The sequence below is a fragment of the Calliphora vicina genome, chromosome 1 (assembly GCF_958450345.1).
Source record: "Calliphora vicina chromosome 1, idCalVici1.1, whole genome shotgun sequence".
Classification (NCBI taxonomy): Eukaryota; Metazoa; Arthropoda; class Insecta; order Diptera; family Calliphoridae; genus Calliphora; species Calliphora vicina.
Window position 1 is genome coordinate 54794239 of NC_088780.1, and position 15956 is coordinate 54810194.

A 15956-nucleotide genomic window follows, 5' to 3' on the forward strand; every position below is an offset into this window, starting at 1 on the left:
TGATCCGAATGAGCTCATATATTTAAAATATAAATAGACCTAGAGAAGATCTACATAAAACATATACACACATGTAGGCTATCACTTTTAGGTAAATTTAGTTTTATTTATTTTTTTTAATTTTGCTCTATCTAAATGGCTAAAAATGGGTAAATTTTGTTTAATTAATTATTTGGCTATATTTGGCTGTGCTGAATGTACAAACAAAAATTTACAAATATAACACAAGTTAAAATGGAGAAATATTCCTAATATTTGGCAGAACGTGCTGCTGTTTTTAAAACCTCGTATTTATCACCGTGCCTGCAAAATGCTCCTACTCTAATTGTGTCTCTTAAATAGTGCCGCAAAAAAAGATGTTCTAAAAATAATACACGTCGTCGTACGGTAGCTCAGAATTGATTTGTATTCTCCATTGATTTTTAACATTTTAGTGCTAACGTATCAAAACTAAGGTAGCCAAAATATTTGATAAAAATATTGGAAATTGTAAGCGGGGTTATGATGGTAAACATAAATATTAAATTTAATTTTTTTAGAAAAAAGTTAATTTTTTGTATTTGATCAGATACATACATATAAATGATCATAGCTTGTAAACTATTATCGATATAGGACTGACATATTTTTTGTTAAATTGGTTGGATTGTAGTCTTTAAAAACTGCATTTTTATTAAAATTTTAAGTTTTTTAGCCACTTTTTAATAAGTATAGCATAATTTGTATTTCCTTTTAACTATGGGATTTCAAGAAGTTATCTGTACGAGTGCTTTGAGTGGACGTTTTACATGTATTTTGTTCTTGCTACAATAACAAAACACATGTTAAATTTCCACTCAAAGTACTCGTTCGCTATAGAAAAACAGCACATAAAATAATAGAGTAACTTCAGGTAATGTGGACTACCGTTTTGTTTTTTATAAATTTTGACCACAATATATATGGATACTAAAAAAGTTGTGAAGCAATAAATTAGCTAATGTATTCTCTAATTGTTTTTGCAGTTGAAAATTTTTTCCGTCAAAGGATAAAAAATTTATGTGAATAAAAAGTCGCTTAGATAGATGGCTTACAAAGTACATAGTTATTGTCGGGTAATTTAAGTGGTCCACATTACACGAATTTGGGTTACAGTGGTAACAAATTATTAAAAATTAACTTTTTAATGGTTAGTGATAGAAAGGAAATATTGGTGCCGTTTTGCTAAGCTTAAAATGCATTTTCATCGTGCATGTTTAAAAAAACTAAAATTTTTTTTATTTTTTTTATGAGATTTGCGCCCCCTGTTGTGGGTTTGTGGAACTATTTATAAGAATTCAAAAAACATCAATTGTATTAATTTTTGATGCAGAATCCATTGGTGAAATCAGATTTGCAATATATTCAACCGTTTTTGCTCTACAGAAAAATGTGCTCAAAATCCGCATCTTTAGGTGCGTTGAACCACCACAAGGAGTGAACATTTTCCAAAAAAAGGACGCCATTATTTTTATTTACGCAAAAACCTTCAGAAAAATTATGATACCCGAAAAACAAATGAATTGACCTGGTCACAAACGAACTCTAATGCTTATATTGTTTACTGCTTCAACATTTTGTCATAATATTATTATTTTTCAGATCATCATAGCCATAAAAATGGCTAAATGAAAATAAAAGTGGATAAAAAAAGGCTAATGGCTAATTTTTTACTGGGTAAACAAGATTGAAAAGGGCTAAATTTAGCCAGAAAAGGGCTAAATTAGCAACACAGCTAGTATATGGATTACAATCAGTCGAAAGCAATCTCTTAACATGTTAAAATGTTAAATAAATTCTTCAAACATAGAGTTAGAAAAATGAATGCTGCATATAAGGAGTGAGATCGAAAAATTCTTAACACACGTTTTTCATTACATTTTTTAACCCAAGTATTATTTGAATTTTTTTTTGATCAAGTTACCTTTGAAAAACATGTCAGTTATTATGTGTAATGTCAATTATATTAATTTTTTTGTTAATCTGATTAAAATGAGTGACCAGAAAAAAGTGCGTACTGAAATTATTAAATATTTTCAACAAAACCCAACTTGGTCTTACAAAAAGTTGGCCAAGCATACAAAGGTCTGCCGTCAAACTGTTTCCAATGTTATTAAACAGTACCGGGAGAACTTGTCAGTTGATAGAAAACCTGGTTCAGGTAGAAGGAATGGTCCACATGATGTTTCTAAAGCCAAAAAAATAGAACGCATTTTCAAAAGAGCTCCCAACACATCCGGTAGGAAAGCAGCCCGGTTAGCTCAGTGCTCGGACTATTTGGTACGAAAAGTTAAAGCTAATGCAGGTTTAAAAACATACAAGGCTCAAAAAGTTCCTGACAGGAACGCTACTAAAAATTTAGAGGCCAAAAACAGAGCACGGAAATTGAAGTCAAGTTTTATAAAAAAATATTCTTGCTGCATAATGGATGACGAAACGTATGTTCTGGCAGATTTTTCGCAACTTCCAGGTCAAAAATTTTATGTTGCTGATGCTCGAGGGAATGTTGAAGAAAAGTTTAGGACCCAAAAGCAGACAAAATTTCCCAGAAAGTTCTTGGTATGGCAAGCAATATGCAGTTGCGGCAAAAGAAGCCACTCATTTGTTACAACGGGCTCTATAAATACCGAAATTTACATCAAGGAATGTTTACAAAAAAGGCTGCTTCCATTCATAAGACTTCATAATGTGTCCACTTATTTTTGGCCTGACTTGGCATCCTGTCACTATGGCAAACAAGCCCTTGAGTGGTACAAGAACAATAATGTGGTATTTGTACCAAGAGAGGCAAATCCTCCAAACTGCCCGGAGCTAAGGCCAGTGGAGAGATATTGGGCTCTTGTTAAAAGAGAATTGAAGAGTACAAAAAAGGTGTCCAAAAGTGTGGTAGATTTTAAACGGAGATGGACTACATGTTCGAGCAAAGTGACAGAAAGCACTATAAAAACGTTAATGGAAGGGTTTCCGAAAAAGGTTCAAAATTTCATCACTAGTGATTAAAACTATAAAAATAATTTTTTTTGTAAATTGTAATAATAATTTCAATCAAATAAAAAAAAAATTAAAGCTGTAAGTTTAGTGGTTTCTTTTTTATAAACATATATGTATGTTAAGAATTTTTCGATCTCACTCCTTAGTCTCTTGAAAATTCATTTAAAAAATATGTAATTTTTAATCAATTTTCTCAACTTATTCTATAATTTGGCATCAATATTTCCACACCAATAGGCTAAGGAAATGTAGAAAAGAATATTATAATTTAGTTGTCCTAAATTACTTTATTTAAAATTAGTTTTACGAGTAAAAAATAGGTACATACATGCATATTTATTTCATTCATAAAACCAGACCCTTAAGGAATATTGTTAAAGCCTAAAAGGACAACTTTCTTTTTTACTTTATATACATATTTACATATGCATGTGGATTTTACAAGTGTTATTTTTATCCTTTCTTCATTTTGTTTCCTATAAAGTAAATAAAAGTGGAAATATTCATATACTCGCATAAAAAAATGCATAAAAGCTCATTATGATGTTATTACAAGACTTTACACATGATATACTAGACTTTAGATGAAAATTATGATAAAACTAATGATGTTTATGAAGATAATGATGATAAATGTAAGTTTGTTTAGATTTTCTTTTTTTGTTATTTAAAAATACATGTAGAATTTGCGCGTCCTCAAATGAAGTGTGTTGTAGTAAAGTGTATAAACAAGTACGAGTATTGTTGTTTTTTCTCATTCTCTGCTTATCACAGATGCAATTGTGTGTTTATGCTGTAATTGTAATTGTTGTAGTTTTTGTTTTAGTTGTTGTTGTTGTTATTGTTGTAAATAAAAACCATTACGCATGACCATAACGGTATGTGAATAACACAAGAATAGAAATCATACACCCACCATGGAAAAACAAGATTATCTCTATGATAAATTCAGACTCTCTGTCTCTTTGTAAAAAAAAAATCTCTTGTTTTCTCTCCTCGTGTGTGTTTGTTTAAAATTCCAAGTGTGTGTGTTGTGCTTTTTTTTTAAAAATGAAAACACAGATGTGTGTGTGTGTGTTTCTTGTTCATTGCAATAAACTTTGCATACATTTAGGCTGAAAACATTCATCTTTTGTTTTATTTCATTTCAACAGCCAATTGTTGCTTCATCGTTTATGAATGGATGTATGTGTGTGCTTATGAATGTTTGTATGCGTGAGTGTTTCGTGTCTGTATATGTGTTTGTGTTTGCAGCACTTGGCGCTTATTTAACAACGTGTTTCAGTTGATCTTCATGTCAGTTGTTGCATACATTTTGGCGTGTTAACATATTCTAACAGTGTAAAAATACAAAATTCTGTAAAAGAAAACATTTTCAAGTGTTTTATTAAAACAAAAAAAAAATATGAAATAAAATAAAAATAATAATACAAAACAAATTGTACAGCTAGAACGTTTTTTATTTCATAAAGATTGTCAGTGTTTTACCGTATTTTTATGATTTCAAATGATATAAAAAATAATTTGCGGAAATTGTTTAGAAATAAACTGAGTGAATAAAAAAGGAATTGCTGAAACAATATTTGTGCAAAAAAGTATTTTAAATATTTTATCAGTTACTTAAAAAAGGTAGGAATTTAAAATTTTATTATTTTTATTATATTCAATAAAAGTGAAAATATTTGCAAGTTATTAATTATTTATAAAATGTTGGTATTGAAAAATGCAATAATATTTATTTTATATTATAAATACAATACCCCAAAAAACTCGTTGAAAATTTTTAAATACTATTTCTTGGTAAAATATTTAGCTTGAGTATTTTAAATAAAATTAATAAGAATTCTATTAACTCATTATTAAATGAAATAATTTTAAATCAAGATTAAATTTAATGTTATATGTAATAATCTTAAAGAACATGGTGAAATGTTACTTTTAATGGAATATAATTTCAGTATCCGCTTCGTTCTTCGTCAGGATTTCTTTTGTCTAAAGGGTTAAATTGTAAATAATGGTCATGTTTCACTGAAATAGTTTTGTCCAATTTTCACTTAATTGTGAATAAATTCGAAAACAATCCATCGATTTTTATGATCGATATCTCATTTTATTCCTATTACGTGTGGCTTTGCGATAAAGCAATAAATCTGCCGTTTTCGATTTTTCATGATTTTTTTTAAAACAAAAAAATTAGCTATTTTCATGTAAATAATATATTTTTTTAAAATTTCTTAATTTGGAATTGTGAATAACTAGAGTTTAAATAATTTTATTTTTAAGTATAGACAAAAAATCATTTTGGAAATTAATTCGAATTTTTAGAAAGTTATAGAATATACAAGTTATTAGTGCTATACTTGGTAATAACTTAAAATAACATACTGAATAATATATTATATATATATATCTATTATAAAACACTAGTCATTTGCATAAGTTTATGTTTTTACTAAAAATGACCTTGAGGTCCAAATTCTCTGCGAGATGTTAAGTTTTCCCAAATTAATTTGCCACGTAGAAAACATAAGTTGGATAGGTGATTTTGGAATACTTTTTTGAAAAAATATGACAAAAAATGATTTTATTCAGCTTTTGCAATGATACAAATTTTTTAAATTGAAACAAAATTTTTTATTTATTAAGATTTTTAATGAAATTTTACAGTTATATAGATATTTTTATTGAAAATGCAGAAAATAAAACAAATTTTTAAATTTGTCGTCAAGAATCGCGCAATTCCCAAACAAATTTTGAAAAATGCTGAAAATATTTTTTTTTAGTTTTTTGGCTATAATATCCATACTAGGGTAAGGGTTATCGGAACCCTTTAGACAACAATTAAGAATATATTGTGCCATCTAAAATGGGTAACTGTATTCTCATATTGAATATGCGATTTGGGAATGTTTGACCTCAAGTTGAATTTTACATAAAAAAATAGAAGTTTTTTGGATGGACCTGCTCTTCTCGGTAGCAAACATTTTCAAATTTTTTTTCATTTGAAATATTTAGCTTTTAGCTTTTCAAAAAGTATACATTTTTTTGATTTAAAAATGATTTTGTAAAAATATCCTTAAAACTCTAGGAATTAAATTTTTTAATTTCTTTTTTAATGTAAATTGATAAAAGAGAAGTAAAATATTTTTTTATTTAAAATTGCGAAAATATTCACATTTTTGCTGCCCTGAAAAGTTCTTCAAAGACGCATAGCTCTTTTTGCATGAGCTAAAAGAAATCCTTAATAACACTCTGCTACAAAATAACACCTTTTGTCAGAACTCGAAAAGTGACCTAATGGGGGTTGTGGGCCTAGGTGAGGACATACTAAAACCGTTTTCAAAGATTTTGAAACACCCTCAAAATTTTGAGTTATTTTGAAAAAACTATTTTAGGGTAGGTCGTAGTACTTTAGTACCACTAACTCACACATTTTTATACCGATTTCATGATATTAAATAATTATGGATAGGCAAAGAATTAAGCATTCATAAAATGTATATTCTAAAAAATTGTTTAAGTTTTTGTAAAATTTGTCGCTTTATTTTTTTTTCGTAATTTTTAAAATTCAACAATAGTTATTTTCATTTTTTTCTATGAAAATATATTATGTTTTGTACAGTGTGTTAAAGACAATTTTAGAAAAATGAGACAATATTTGTTAAAATCGGTTTATATTTGTAAAAGTTATTAAACTTTTTCGAAAAAAGTTCGAAAAAATTTACCTTGTAAATTAAAAATTGTACAAATATTTTTTTTGTATAGTTTTGAAAGTTGAATAACTTTTACAATTTTCTTCCGATTTGAATAATTAAAAAATGTTTTGTTAAGAACTAATTTTCCTTTATATATTGGTATAAACTTGTATAAGCTTTCATATCAAAATAATCAATGAAAAGCGATTAAAATCAAAAAAGTTGATAAATTTTGTTTTTCTCTTAGATATTCTTAACAATATTTATAACTTACAAATGTATCTAAAACATTTTAAAGCGTATTCAGTTATCTTACCAAACCAGTTAAATAATTTAAAATCGGACAAAAACTGACTAAGTTACAGGTCGATAAGTTGACGAAGATCACTCAAAAGGGTTTTTTTAGAATAACTTCTAAATTTGAGGATGTTTCTGAAATTTTTAGACACTATTTGTAATGTACTCGAAAAGATAACGTCGTAACCCGAAATCATAACGACGCAAGTCGAATAGGGCAATTTAAATAGCAATACAAAGCGAAATGACGCAAATCGGGGAAATTATCATGAATATTAAATTTTGAATGATGGTATATTTTTAACCGCTCATGTTATCCGCCCATGTTTGCTCAAAACGTGGATAGTGATTTTGTAAAAATTGTAAAATTTTCAGTAGCATTTATTCTATTCCATAGAAATTGTACTAAAATTTATTTTTCATATTATTCAATAAAAACATATGGTCAATTCACAAGGTCTGTTATCAGTCATATTGTCATAATGTCCTAATATATCACGACTCGGCAGCTCGGCTTAACCGACTCTTAGGCATTCGGCACAGGTCTCTGCTGGTTGGTTACGATAACACAGTAAACATAGCATACAGAGTAGTATTATTTTATGACATTTTTGCTTGAAAAACAATAAAAACCATTGTGAAATATTAGGACATTATGACAATATGACATGATAACAGACCTTGTGAATTGACCAATAGTATTTTTTTTTAAATTTCAAAAATTATTTCTCGATCGACCCTTTGTGCTCTTATTTTTCAATCACTAGGTAGCTATGAATATCTAAAAAAGCCGTATTTTCCAAAGATTTTATATTAATATGAGCCACTTGTCGATTAAAAACATATTTAGGAATATAGTTGACAAAATGTATTTACATTTCTCTGAATATTTTTATAACTAATTGACCAATTTTTATAAACTTAGTCTTATATTTATCCTTGAAAGTTGTTTATTCGAATGTATGATGTTGGGAAAAGCATGGCAAAAATTGGAAATGGAATTCTAAGGCTGTCATAAGATAAATAATACTATTATTTAAATAATAATGTACAAAATATAGGGATATGTATTTTAAAATATCCTAGTTTAAAGGACATTGTTTAAATTTATTATCAGTTTTCCGTCGGACAATTGAAGTCCCTACTATTTATATAAGATTAACTTTATAAAAATCGGACAACTATTGGATGTATAATAGGATATTAATTAAAGTAATGATCCTTTCTTACGAATAATTATTCTAACAATTTAAAAATTATCATTTTCGAATAACGAATAATTCGAACAATTTTATGTAGAATAATCGAATTAAACGAATAAATGTACAGTCAGTGTAAATACAGTGACTTCCACAACTGTTCATAAAAATACAAAATTATTCTCTTTTTTGAATTATAAATATTTGTAGGAAGTTAAAGATTTTATTCATTATGTTTTGAAATTATTACATCTTAAATAATAAAATTAAAATAATAAAAAATTTGACTAAACAACATTTGCTTCAAAGTGTAGTAAGAAACAGATAACATATTTTTTGAACACTTTTGTACCTTAAATATAAATGTATATTTTAAAGGATATTTTAATATTTAATATGGCCACCTTTGGCTTTTTTGGCAAGCTGCATCCTTTTTGGCATACTATTATTTAAATTTGTTAAAATGGATGATTCCATTTTGCTCCATTCCTCATTAACCGCCGCCCATAGCTCTTCAAGATTTTGTGGAAAAAAATTTTTTTTTTGAAAATATTCCACAAATTTTCGATCGGATTTAAATCCGGGGATTATGGGGGCCAATCTAAGCACTTAATATTATGATCGTTAAGCCTTTTCATGGTCACCTTGGCCTTATGTTTCGGGTCATTATCTTGCATAAATACCGAATCGCCTGGTTCACAATCAAAAACTTCCAGACTAGGCAGATATGAGTCCCTAATATTAATGAGTTACAAAAGTGTTTACAAAAACTTAACCAAAAAAACTTAAGTAACGGAACCATAGCAGTGCACAGTGGGGCAGAATCGAAATTTTTTGGAAATAAATCTGGCATTTCTAAACGGCTGGTCCGATCGGGATAAAATTTTAGTTGGGTGTAGCCAAGGAGTATTCAAGTTTAAGTTATTAAAATGGGCCCAACAAATAATCCAGGGGCGGCGCTATGGGGGCTAAAAGTAGGGTACCTTCGACATGTATAATTTTTAAACACGTGCCATTTTTTTGTTTCTCATCCGATTTCAAAGAATTTTATATTTTTGGAAAGCACTCGGCTAGATCTTGAAAAAACATGCTTGCTTGGCCATACCTTGGCTTTTTTAAAAATATAGGGCCCACTTTTGGACCGAATTTTTTTGTTAGTTACACAACTAAATTACCAACAACATACAAAAGATTTCAGAGCAATATCAATTACGAATCCAAAAATAACAGATTTTCAATTTAAAAATTAAAAAAATAGTATATTTTTGCTGTTTTTTGGACAAAAAGGTGACATAACTCTTTTTTTTATTAAAAGACAACTTTTTTTAAGAACATATAACAATTTTATGTTTTCCTATAAAGTTTCTTTACGGAGAACATTTTGGTATAAAAAAAATGTCCTATTTTTCGAACATGTCGGCCCTACGCCCTTTGGAAATTGACCTATTTTTTTTATCAAAATTTCAACTTTGGGCCACATGTTCTAAAATCTCAAAGCTGGGATCAGAAAACGGAAAGCAGTTTTGGAAAGCCTGATGTGTTCCCTATTTATCTCTAAAGTATTTTCCCAGCCCCGAAGGAAATGTGGACCCTATAGACAAAATTGTAAAAAATACCATTTTTGGGATTTTCGCTCCAATTTTTAGGAATCCCTTTGACCTTTTGACAAGTTTTTTCCACCTTGTTATTTAGAATCAGAAACTTCAAAAACGTTGAAAATTTCATTGAGTTTCGTTAATAAATAAAGATTTTATTACATATTACATATTCATTGAGTTTCTAAAACTAAAATTTATATCAAAATTTTAATAGGATTGCAAATATTAGGAACAATTTGATCTATATTTTTTCCGAGCTATATTTTTTTGTTTAGATAAGTTAATTTTTGGTCTTACAAAAAAATTTCATGTCAATATCTCAATTAGATTCAAAAATATGCCACTTTAAAACTCCGTCCTTCAAAAATATTGTACTTTTTCATGGTGCAATATGGATCAAATTGTTCCTAATATTTGCAATCCTATTAAATTTTTTATATAAATTTTAGTTTTAGAAACTCAATGAATATGTAATATGTAATAAAATCTTTATTTATTAACGAAACTCCAACACAAACCGAAAAAATAATATGTACCAAATTTCATCGAAATATCTTCAAAATTGCGACCTGTACTCTGCGCACAAGGTTTACATGGACAGCCAGCCAGCCAGCCGACCAGACGGACGGACGGACATCGTTTGATCGACTCAGAAAGTGATTCTAAGTTGATCGGTATACTTTAAGGTGGGTGTTAGACTAATATTTTTGGTGGTGTAGGGTATAATAAATTTAGTTTTTTTTAACATGCACGATGAAAAAACATTTTAAGCATAGCAAAAATTACTAACCATTAAAAAGTTATGAGGCTTCAAAGTTATTTATTTAACAAGAAAATAAATTTTGGTAAAAAAAAGTTTAGAAATTTTTGTATTAGTTTGCCTAGCAAAACATTTTTAAAGCCACATAACTTTTTAACGGGTTGTCATAGAAAGGAAATATTGGTACATAAGCTTAAATGTCTTTTCATCATGCTTGTTTAAAAAATCAAAAATTATTTTTAAATTTTTTTTATGAGATTTGCGCCCCCTGTTGTGGGTTAGTGGAACTATTTTTAAGGATTCAGAAAACATCAATTGTATTAATTTTTAATGCAGAATCCATTGGTGAAATCAGATTTGCAATATATTCTATACAATACAATACAAAAATTGTATTGTTTCTGAAAGATGAGATGAGTAGATGAGTGATCCGATAGCTCCTTCTATATATATGTATATCGGAAGACATCGTTTTCAAATTTGGTTCACTTGACATGAAATGCCCCATATATAAATATTACTGCAAGAAGTTACAATTCTAAAAATAAGTCTTTCAAAATGTTTAATTTAGGGCTTGAACCAATGAAAATAAAAGGTACGAAATAAAATATTTGTTATTTAGTAAAAAAAAGGCTGAATGATTTTAGAATTGATTTCGAAACAGAAATTTGTTCGTCTTTCAAGGTCTCTCTGCTTCAATTCGTATAGTACCTAATTTCCCTGCTTTTGGATGAATCATGCTGCTAGCAAACGTTTTGAAATTGCTGCTTGATTTTGCAAGCTCTTGTTGAGTTTTACAACAATCTTCATGGAAGAGTTTGTTCTTTACACTATAATATGTTCAATTGAAAATTACTGTATTTAAAAATGCGATAGTTTGAATATTTTATTTGTTTAAAAACTCATTAATTTTGCAAATAAAAATTCTTTCACAAATAAAGAAAAAAACACAATTTCAAATTCTTTTAAATTATTTAAATCTGGTTTGCTAAATAAAGCAATTTTTACACTGATTTGAAATTTGACTCTCGTTTTATAATAAGAGAATGTGGCAAACTCTTTCTTGTTTATTTCATCTACTTTATTTGGGGTTAATGGTGATGATGATGTCTGCTATATATTTTGGGCATTTAAACGTTCTTGCATTCATTCATACATTTTCTTACTCGTATTATAGTAAAATCTTACATGAAAATTTGTGTAAAGTTAATTAATCCCAAATGATTACGACACGTCGTACATTGTGTTCCACGGAACAAATACTGGCTAAATGAATAAAAAAATGTTACAAATAGAAGAGAAAATGTACTCGTGTGAATGCGTATATAAACAATTAAGGACACTGAGAATAAGGTAATGTTGAGGTGTTATAAAAAAGTTTAATGATTTAAACGTGAGTTTAAACTTGTAAATCTTAAATACTAATGAATGAATGTATGTATGTATGTTTGTGTAATCAATCTCACAAATACTTAAACACGCACACATGCTCATTAAGAATGTGGAAACGGAAACAGAAATTTAAACTTAAGACATGGAGATTTTTAAAATTTAAGAAAGCAAAAGTTAATTGTCTTTAATTGTGTTGTTGTTGTTATTACTGCTACTATTGTTTTGTTTTGTTTTTAAGAATTTGTTAATAACTGATACATACACCAGTGTAAATAAAAATATTTAAATTCATAGAGAATAGACATAGAGTGGAAACTCTCCTGTCAAAGACCTAACTCAGTTGTCAGAAACTTAAGTGGTGCGAATGTATTAGTAGAAAAAAATTATGTGAAAACAAAAACAACACTCGTATGTGTGATTAGTTTGAGGATTTTTTTGTTTGAGTTTTTTTCTAGTTTCCGCTCTATGTTTCTCTCTGTTTAAATTAGATTTGAATTAATATTTAGAAATAAAGTTATAATTTGTAGAAATAAATAAGGTATAAAATAACCAATATATTTCTTAAATTACCCACCAAAAACTTTGTAATAACTAGCAATTATATAATAACAGACTTTTCAGTGACTACTACATACCATCTGTATTACATAGAAGTAGTTGCATAATCACTTATTTTTTATCTATTATATAACTGTTTACTTTCTATTCAGTCGCATAAGCATATTCAGTTTTTAATAATAACGACTTGTAACTAGTTTCTATGGTGGTAAAATGTGTTTTGTTTTTTTTGTAGAGGCAGACAATTTTACATTCAAATAAAACATAGAAAAACGTTTTTAATATCTAACCAATTGGCTTTATTAATTAGATAATTTTGTGACAATAATGTTGAAATATGATTTCAGGCATGAGTATTGTCGGAACAGTATTGTTTAAGTTGTGATTTTCTCAATGTTAAATTCAATTCTCCAACTTCAATTTACGAATTAATTATGGAAAAACAATAACACAGGGCAACAAAATCGCAAACAATTTTAGAGGCTTTTAAAACCACTACACAATTTTGATGTATTGAGGTTCCAGTAGTACAAATATGGTCCAAATTTTTTTTCTAAAATTGCGAATTTTTGTAGATGGTTCTCCACATAATTTATGATAACTCAAAGAGCGTTAGTCCGATATTCCATAAATAAACTTGGAAAGGTTCAGATTTATATAACCTTTAATCTGTTTATAGACGCTTGTACGCACATATAATTTTGTGAAAATAAGCGAATTCACTTAATTGTGTATAAATCCGAAAAGAATCAATCGATTTTTATGATCGATATCTCATTTTGTTCCCATTACATGTGGCCTTTCAATAATGCAATAAATCTGAACAATTTCTGCCGATTTCGATTTTTCATGATTTTTATAAAACAAAAAAAATGCATTTTTTATGTAAAAAATAATTTTTTTTCTTCATTTTTTTATTATAACTCCGAAAATACTTAGTCAATTAAAACGCAATTTGTACATAGCATGGGGAAAATGTTTTAAAAATTCAATCAATTGAAAGAAGAACATTAACTACTCAATTTTATGTATGTATATCAAACAAAAAAGTAAAAATTTTGTGAAAATGCGCGAATTCACTTAATGTTGAATAAATTTGAAAAGAATCAATCGATTTTTATGATCGATATCTCGTTTTTTTGCTATTATATTTTGGTTTGCGATAAAGCAAAAAACTTGAACCTTTTCTGCCGTTTTCAAAAAACTTTGCTATTTTCACGTAAAAAATATATTTTTTGCTTCAATTTGTTATTATTACTCGGAAACAACTGAGCCGATTAAAACGCAATATATAAACATATTAAGGTTTATGTAAATTGTAAATTAAGTTTACTTAAATAATGTCGGACGAACCGTTTTTGAGTTATCATAAATTATGTGGAGAAACATCTACAAAAATGCGCAATTTTAGAAAAAACAAAATTTTAAAAAATCTATCCATATAATTAAAAAATTTTACAATTTTTGTACTTAGGTAACCATGATGCATCAAATCTATATAGTGGTTAGTGAGACCTTTTTTTTGCTGTTGACCTGTGTAATCAATAATATGAGAACATATACACCAACTGAAACTGAAACATCAAAAAAAAATTTATTTTATACATCGGATTTTTTATAACTTATCTTTTAGTAAATAAGGTGGGTATCAAAATAATAAGGTCACTTACTTTTTGTTCTGTTTATCAAAAATACAAATAGTATTGACTGTTATTATTGGGTAAAACACTTGTGGTTCAAAGAAGTATTATTTGCTCTCTTTTGATTACTGTTAGTTCTATTTACAAACCCAAAAATATAAAAAAAGTTCTGTGCTATATGATTGTTATTTTTGTAAACATTTTATTGTAAGTATTTATTTTTTTAAGTTTGAGACACAATTTGTCTGAACTTTTAGATTGGAGATACGAAAAATTGCACGAAAATTAATTCGTTCATTTTGTGTGGCGAAAAAATATTTAAAAGATCACAAGTTTTTTTGTGGGTGAAATTCGAAAAGCTTAAAGAATGTCTTCAAACACTGTACGAAGCGCTAGTATGTATGATTAAGATGGAATTGGCTTCGAATGCGTCACATTATATAAACTAAATTAATTGCATGTAATCAATGAAAATGCGATTCGCATTTAAAAAACTATAAATAAAAATAAACAATGTATCAATTGAAAAAAATCAAGACACTTTATTTTCAGTATATGTATGTACATATTTTATAACTTAGACGCACTCCAATATGAACATTTTCGATATTTTGATTTATAAATAGACCTGCCACTAATCAAATGGAGGAAAGGATTCTTATTTGAACAACGTTTGGTAAAGAAGTATTTTACCCAATTATTATTCAATATTTCCTTTTCGATGCTATAATGATCATAGGACCCTTACAAATTGTTTCTATTTATTGAGATCAATCCAAAGATAATAATTTGATTTGGTCAGCGACTTCCTTAGAGGTTCCAGTCGATAGCAGTTTTTATAACATTTAGGTAGTTTTCCGCCAGAATATTCGTAAAATTCATCTCACACAGCGATTCGTGAAGACTTGAAGAATTTACATGTCTTTGGTAGCAGAATTCCACAACATCCATAAAGAATTGTGACTTTCAGTTTGGTTTTATCTGATAAGTGCGAGGTTCGCCAAATGTTATTAACTCGATCAAATAACTTATTTATCTGCATCTTTCGCTACATTGTATCCATATGGATACATTTTAGATTTTTGCACATAACTTCGACATTTATGAATATTTTCAAAAAAAAAATATTTTTGAGTCTATTTTTGGTATATATTTAGAGTTGTTTACAATTTATTTCATTGAATTATCGCTATTCGTGTTTGATAGACGAAAATCTTCGTAATCTGAAAAATATGAACGCGCACCGCTGGTCTAGGTCTTCTAGTTTTCTATTAAAACCCCAAGTTATTCATCTTGACATGGTTAGCGCTTGCTTTAGGACATTGTCTAATACAACACTGGTTGGCCGGCTAACACATCCATCGTGTAGAACTCGGAAACTGTCATTTGTATAAAGAACATTTATAACTTGGATAATTTTTCTCGGCGTTCATTTGCATACTAGAGCGTCACATATTACTATATGTGTTATTGTGTCGAAAGCCTATTCGAAATCTATGAAACTATGAAGTTAAGTGACCTTATTATTTTGACACTCATCTTATGATGTGTTGAGTGCTTAAGGACTTCATATAATAAGTAAATATGTACAATAAGTAGGCCTTACTTATTCTGTTCTCGATGTAAGAAACATTGTTTTGATTACATATATTTAGTTTGTTTCTTAATTATTTATTTGTCATTGGTGCATGTTAACTTTTTTAATATCTTAAGTTTTAATTAGTTTAAAATAGAAACTGTCACACAACTACCTACAGAGGTAATTATACATGTGCACACATATACTTATTTACTACATACATATGTAT

The 15956-nt window shown here is 28.0% G+C and overlaps 1 protein-coding gene across 2 annotated transcripts in view; it reads left to right on the top strand.

The window, feature by feature from the left end:
* Window positions 1-4327: 4327 nt before the first annotated feature.
* The window catches only part of Tk (Tachykinin), a 98367-nt gene continuing 86738 nt past the window's right edge, over window positions 4328-15956 (top strand). Inside the window, exon 1 of one of the 2 annotated variants that reach the window (XM_065514052.1) lies at window positions 4328-4638. The gene's annotated coding sequence lies outside the window, so the exon portion shown is untranslated. The remainder of the gene's footprint in view (window positions 4639-15956) is intronic. The other variant, XM_065514061.1, reaches the window with a different exon arrangement.